Source organism: Odontesthes bonariensis, chromosome 4 (assembly GCF_027942865.1).
Source record: "Odontesthes bonariensis isolate fOdoBon6 chromosome 4, fOdoBon6.hap1, whole genome shotgun sequence".
NCBI classification, from domain to species: Eukaryota; Metazoa; Chordata; class Actinopteri; order Atheriniformes; family Atherinopsidae; genus Odontesthes; species Odontesthes bonariensis.
Window position 1 is genome coordinate 23,155,467 of NC_134509.1, and position 7,686 is coordinate 23,163,152.

Below are 7,686 nucleotides of genomic sequence, written 5' to 3' on the forward strand. Positions count from 1 at the left end.
ATTACACTGCCTTTTTTTTAAAAAATAGGTGTCAATGTGGAATTTGCGAGATAATGCCCACAGAAAGGGAGAATAGATGCTGCATGGAGATCCCTCAGGTAACACTGTAAACATTTGGATCTACCTGTTTGGCAGTTTACGCCTGAGAAGAACGCATCGGTAAGCGTTGTAAAATAATCACTCATAGCCACATACATAGAGTTTACAGTACACCCACCCAACAGAGCCTGATAATTCAACTATGCAGACAGTATGAAGAGTGTTTGTAGATTTATTTACAAGACATTATTAAAACACAATCAAGAATAATCCATAGGAATATGTAAATATGTACAACATAGCAATAACAGAAGAACAACAACATTCTCTGCAAGTGTCATTTTTTCTATCTGTTCTTCCAGGCGCTTCAGGTATTTGGCCTACAGGCAGCTCGTGGCGTGGTGCTGGGGCTTTTTGGGTCGCCGGATCAGAGTGGTCATTCCTGCCTGTGTGGTCCTGCGTATCCGTGCCGAGTACCCCGATGATGAAGGACACTGCACCGGGTTTAGACTGCCTCGCGTGTGAAAAATTAGGTCCATCAGGACATCCACATTCCCTTTTCACACAGAACATTCATACACACTGTACACGCACAACATTTGTATATTTCAGTTAGTCATTTGTACATTTCAATGTTTATTTATATATTTATATTTGTTCTATATATATTTATGTTTGTTTAGATTTCTATTTCTCACATTTTTTGTATTCCTATTTGTTGGAATTAACCTCAGTAAATTTGATACAGGCAAAAGTAGTTGGACTTGAATTCTTGAACTTTTGAGGTCTTACCAAAGGTTGGCTTAGTCTTTTGACGTTTGACTGCACTCTCCCTTCTTGGATTTGGGAAAGGAGATTTTGAAGAGAGGTACACCGTCTGCTGTCTGGGCCTGTGGTCGGTTCGCATTTTCATTAAAGTGGATCGCTGCCAAGTACAGTCTGAAAGTACAAGAAACAATGTAAACGGTGTTTCTCACAGAATTTTCATTTGTCATGGTGGTGGGGGTTAGCTGGTAGAGACACATGTATCATCATGGGAGAGCATATGAAAAGCTCTTTTCCAAAATGCTATAGAAGCTATTCTCATTACTTTTTTTTTTTAATCTGATTTCAAGCATCAGGAAAGTGATATCAGCTGAGATAGCATTTGAAACATTTAAATGCTGCTTTTAATGGTAGTAACAAATAAAACAATATTTTTGAAAGTAGGTATAAAACATTTTGGAAAAAGCTTTTCATATATTGTGAAGTTTCATAGGAACTATGATCTGAAAACCCCCTAAAAGTATACATTTTTTGGTAAATCAAATATAAATTACATTCACAAGACAATCTTTTCAGGGGACCTGGTCTAGGTGTTTCGTGCCTTATAGTGCTGGAGAAACCCAGCTCAATAATGACATTTCAGACAACAAAAACTTTCAACAACTACAAGGTAAAACATCTCACCTGCAAAGCATTCCACTATAGAGAAAGACAACATTCTTCGGTGTGGCTGCAGTCCTAGTGACAATGGGGTCAGTCTGGCAGGCAGCATCCCTGCTCCGGGATGTCTGGACGTGAGCACTTGATGTGCTGGCCAGTGAAAGTGAACCTGGTGCAGACAGAGAGCACACATCTCATGGTTCGAAAGCCGAGCGTTACACTCATGATAAACTGACGTGTCACGACAGATTTGAAGTAAAATTGTGTTCGAATTGACAGATACGTAATGGTGTATGTTCGAGGGAAGTCAGCAAACGTTTGCTAAACATCCTTCACCCAGCCACAACACCCGATCGCATATCACACACGAAAGACGCAGAAACGACTCGACGTTTAAAAAAAAAAGTCACCAAACCGTAACAAATGCTTACAAAATATAAAGTCACCAATCTAAAGAAAGGCTTACAAAATATGAATTGTTATCGTCGGGCGTCATTTTCCGTGTAACAGACGTATCTAGCCGCAGAACAGAACTAGACTTGCTTACCTAAGTATTCATGCTGTATGTAGTCCCCTACACGTAAGATACTTGGTCAAAAGACAAATGTCTTGTTTTACAACCAATTTTCCAAATCTAACCAGTTTAACAGAGTATTGGTTTTGTAGCGCAGTGTAGGTTTCATGGATAAATACCTCCACAGCTAATGTTGGCTAGTTAGCTGCCTGTCACCCATAAAGTGCTAGCGGCTAGCAAATAATTATGACTTACTTGATCGGTGTGGGTAGCTGATGGACCGGCAAGGCTTGGCACTGATCCAGGCTTCAACTTCAGGTGTAGGGTTGTGAAAACATTCCTCTGAAATGTGTCGCGCAAACACTGACGCTCTTTGGAACATGCATGGGCACCCGTCCCTCTAAATGAAATTAGCCATTCCGTTTTCAAAGGGTCAGAGGATGGAAGCGCAAACAGACTCTTCTCTTCATCTTCACATCCTGGCACTGTACATTTCGCATGGTAACGTCGTTTGGAAGCCACTGCTGTATCTTCTGTGACTGTCTTCAGTCATGGCGAGTCTCGGTCTACTCCACATGAGTTGGGCGGGTAAGATACAGGTAGTTTACCAGCAGTGGGTGGAGACAGAGGGCGTGGCGGAGAGAGGGGGTGGGAAATTTTGATGAGCTCTATCCTGGCATGACGTCATACCAGGAGCCTTGAGTCAACGAGACAATTCGAGGCGCTCTGTTCAAAACACGGAGGAAATGCTGTACTGCTCTGTGAATACATTTCGCAATTTCTACTCACTGGGGTGACTTAAGGAGGCTAGAGAAACTCATTTTAAGGCTCAAAAACCTCTGAAAGTGAAAATTTCATGCCATGGGACCTTTAAGTAAATTCGGCATACCTAGGCCCCCATTGTGTCTGATTGTTCACACATTCATTTATAAATGGTGTTTGTTGGTCAACTTTTCTATCCAGATGGCCACTAATGATCAGCAAGCTCTGATAGATATATATATATATATATTTAATTATTTTTTTCTTTCTTCCATTTTCCTTCCCCCTGTTATTTTTCACTTTTGTTCTGAACTGCATTTTTTATTTTATCCTGGTCCATCCCTGCACAAATATGAGCTTGGAGCACAACTCAACAGTCTTAATTAAAAAGGTTGTTTGCACAAAGGCCTAAAACTGATAACATGATGTCTTCCATTTGTCTAAAATTAATGCTGCACAGTTCAGGCTTAAATTAAGGCTCATGCTGTGGAAGACATAAAGATAAAATAATGAAACGATCAATGATTCAATGCTCCATTTAATAAATTCACCATGTGTTCACACTTAGAGGTCAGTTAATAAATCCATTGAAATGTAAAACGTGTGGAAACACAGGCTTCCATGTAAAATCCATCAAATGCCCCCCTCTTTGTCTGCATCTTCCACTTCCTCTTGAGTTTCCCAAAAACTGCCCAGGTCAGGTAACATACGTGATCTCACCAGTGTATTGTGTGTCTAATTCCAGTTATCTGCCTCCCTGAGTCAAGACAGATTCTGACCAGATGAATGCAATGGATGCATTCATCTTTTCAGAGCTTGAAGTCCAAGCTTCCCACGTCCTGTTAGTGTAGTGTCCTTAATTTGGTCATTTTCTAGTGCCAAAGCTATTTCATTAATTTTTGTAGACTTAACTTTTTGTTGTTTTTACAGACGCAGTCATGTGCAGGAACAACATCACAGTAAACTCTCAAAATCATAGATTGCATGAAATATGTCTGTTGTACAAAAAGTTGCTTTTCATTCCTTGCCTCACAGTAGCAGCGAAGCTTAAATTGTACATTTTGTTGTGGTCATTACATTCATATCACCTCCTAAAATTTGAGATGACCTGAAGTATATATCATGGGCACAACTCTGTATGCAATGATGAAATTTCTTTGAACCATAAGAGCTCTTTGCATGCCATTTTTGCCATAGTTCCTTCTACAGTGTGCCCAGAAAAATAAGGCTATGAATTGGATGTGTAATGTGTATAAGATATCATCAAAGTGATTGTGGCAAGGAGAATAAGCTTTTATACTATTCCTTAATACGGGGCTGAATCAAAATCCCCTCTTTTTACCCCAAAGTTTGTGATGTTTGTTATTTTCATTGTTAATTAGCTTGTTGATAGAGTCATGTAAATCCCCAGCAGCTTAAACATGCTGTTCAGTTTCAGGTCTTGAAGACGGGAGTCACCACCCCCATTTTGCCATTTCATAGCTTTGCCACCAGGATTTTTTTTATATTTCTCCGAGGTAAACCAATTATGTAGATATATACAGTGCCTGTTTATAGATTTTACATACAAAACTTCCTTGCCTTCTAAATTTTATTCCCTCAACTGTTAGCTGAACTCACGTGTTTCTGTTATTCCAGCAACCTCTAATGCTGACTGGTAATCCAATTAAATTTAATTTTCTTTCTGCCCTGGTTCTGATGATCTGTTTTCACTTAAACACAATCTGTTGATATTGGATTACTAATAAAGTCACAAATCAAGAATGGTCTTTGAAGAGAAGAGTCAATTTTCACCTATCTCGTTTTCTCACTCGCTCCAACTCTCTCATAGTTAAGACATACAACAAAATTGTTGATCCTTGTCTTTACATTCATAGCAAAGATACTCCAGGGTATTGAAGTATTCACATGCTGGCACAATGTCTACAGCAACAGATGGGAAATATTCTCTCAGGTGAAGAAAGATATCAGAGGTCTTTTCGAACATAAAACCTCACTATGAAATACAAAAAATATTACCAAAACTATCTTATGTTGCTGCAATACATATAATGTGTTAATAGGTATTCCCATTCCCATTATTGAAAGTACAGAAAATTGCAGATAGAGAACATATAAAAACAAATATGGGGGATTTCAAGGGATAACATTATCTGTCCAATAGCAGACTCGTCAGCTTGTGTTTCCTGAGGGGAAAAAAAAGTCCACAGTAGGATCTATCAGCTTTTTCAACGCCGACAATAAAGTTATTCCCTAAGCTTGTGGGATTCAGGAATATTAATCTTCTGTAGAGTAAGCTCACAGCTTCAATGCCTTAGCCCTAAACTGCAGCGGATTCTAAAATCTAAATCCTGTAATAAAATCAGCTGTAACATGTGAGAGCTATGTTGACATTTAGGGATGCATATTTGGCTTTAAATCAACTTTATTTCTTATGCTGCTGAATGCCACAACATTCCACGCTGAGTGTTTTCATGTCTTTTATAACTGTGACCTTTTCCTTTTGCCAGTTGGACATTATGCACAAATCAATCTGTTGGTACTAGTAAGGCCACTGATATGTGGATTCTGCCAGCAGATAATGGCCAGCTGGTTACAACAGAGGAGAGCGTGGTCATGGGGGCTGGACTCTGTTTGTATAACTCATATTGACCTTGACTTATTAGCAATAAGGAAGGTTTCTCTGTGGACTCTCCTCAGTAGCACATCAGAAGGACGTGTCCTTGTGCACATACTCTTTCCTATCCAGGGTATGAGCATGAGATATATTGGCTAAAGAAAAGATCAATGCACTAATACTCGTAAGTCATTATTTATAAGACTTTTCCTAAAATGTCAACATTGAACACTGTTTATATTTGTTAATGTCAGTATTTATCTCTAAATATTATTTCTAAAAATTCCAAGAGAGGAGATGTTATGAAGAGTTATGATTTAAAGTGATATCAGTTTGGTTATTGGTGTGTAACAGACCTTGGAGGCAATTGTGCAAAAAGGTAGGTTACGTTAAATTTGCTGAATCGGCCAAATATAGGTTGCTTTGTGTGGATATAATAGCCATAAAAGGTCCTCATATCCAGACCATCCAAACCGTCCACACCATTGAGTTGACTGATCCATTTGACATCTTATCATGAAACTGTGACTGCTGAGCTTGAGAAACAGTCAGCCCAACGAGCACCAAGGGAGCACTAATGATTACCCCAGTCAGAGTCATGGGGAAAATTAATGCATTTGTGAAGTGTCGTAAAGCTGTGCACCACAACCAGGATGCTTTAAACAAGGAGAGGTTACTTTTTTTTTTTTTACTGTCATCAGTACTCATGGATGACTGTTGCATAAATATACAGGAACAAGTTGTAAGGTTTAATTTTTGCTGCATCCCACTCTGGAAGCCCTAACCTAACAAATTATGCTGGAATGGCATTTGACTTAAAATGACATTAAATTGATAAGAGACATTAAAATCTACCTATGAGCTGGAGAAAATCGAACCCCTTCTCTCCTATAAAGGAGTGAGTTCACACCGTTAGCACACCGGCATATGCTGGTGGTTTGCAGAGTTGGGGAGTCTGCATACCATAAAACCGAAACCACTTAAATGATGCCAGATGCCCCGATCAGTCAGAGGTGAAAGTATCATATGTGGCCCCTTCATCTATATGGCTGATACAATCACTCCAAGGTCATCTTATTGCAAAGCAACAAAGAAGTCTTAAATAGATGAATAAGACGTTGTATCTGCTTCATATGTTGCATTCCAGACATTCCATTAACCAGCAGGTTATTGCTGTTTGTTGGTTATTTATTATTGCTTAATAAACCTTTTTTTCCCGACAGATCCGTACTGTTAGAAAGTGACTCTTCTTCCTTCTGCTCTTTCCTTGGCACTTGTCATCATTTCTGATTGGCGTCTGGTTCAATATTTCCCAAATAGGAAAGAAAGAGGAACCCGTTTAAGCGCAGTTGATGTCAAAGTGACACTGGAAATAATGATGGAGCATTTTTCTCAATAAGTGTTTCAGAAATGAATCACACAATTTCAATTTTTGAGATTGTATCCATTTTGCATTTACATATAGAATTGTATGATAGTGTAAAAAATCATACTTTGGATTTGAGCTGAACATGTAAATAATCTGTGAATTTTTAAAAATATTTTGTTTGCAAACGTTCTACCCTTCAACATGACATAAGACAACATTTTAATTCTTTCCTTCCTGAAAATAGTCTTCAAATTAATCAGTGCATTGGAAGCAGCTGCAGCTGTGCTGATTAGTCAGTTAGTCAGTTTAAATCACATTTCATAAATGAACCATTTTTCAAGCACCATTGGTGGGCCAAAAGAAGCTATTCTAATTTCTTAAAAATTGGACATATTTCAGTACAGACTAAACATTGTAGACAATGCCTGTCTGCCCTTAATTTGAACCAAACTGCAGGTGTCACGCCCATGGGATTTCTCCCCATGTTTTTAGTTTGGTGTTTTTGTCATTTGTTGGTCATGTCTTGGTTTTTGGGTCCATGTTTAGTTAAGTTTTGCCATTGTTTTTCCGTCAGTCCCCATGTTCTAGTCATTAGTTCATTCACTTCACCTGTTTTTCCCCTCAGCTGCACTCACTCACCTATCACTCAGTCAGTATTTAGTTTCCAGGTTTCCTCATTGTGTTTGTCAGATCCTTACCCGTCTTATACCCATCAATACTCCCTCATGCCATACCTCGCTAAGCTAAGTATTTATCCATGCCATGTCAAGTCTTTTTTTTTGTCTCAATTATTATTCCACAGTTTAGGTTTTTTGATATCCGGCTCAGCCGCGCTTTGTTTTGACCTTTGTTTTTTAATTAATAAAACCCTGTTTGCTTTCTACATCCTCTGAGTCCGCATCCGTGTCCTACCTCACCACCCATACCTGACAGCAGGTCTTTTCAAGAGACATATAAATC

The 7,686-nt window shown here is 38.8% G+C and overlaps 1 long non-coding RNA gene across 1 annotated transcript; it reads right to left on the bottom strand.

The window, feature by feature from the left end:
• Nucleotides 1–299: 299 nt before the first annotated feature.
• Nucleotides 300–1,695, bottom strand: LOC142379341 (uncharacterized). Its single transcript, XR_012769676.1, has 3 exons — nt 1,489–1,695; nt 832–978; nt 300–621 (listed from the first exon to the last, which is right to left on the bottom strand). It is a non-coding gene; the product is annotated as an uncharacterized LOC142379341 (long non-coding RNA).
• Nucleotides 1,696–7,686: the final 5,991 nt, after the last annotated feature.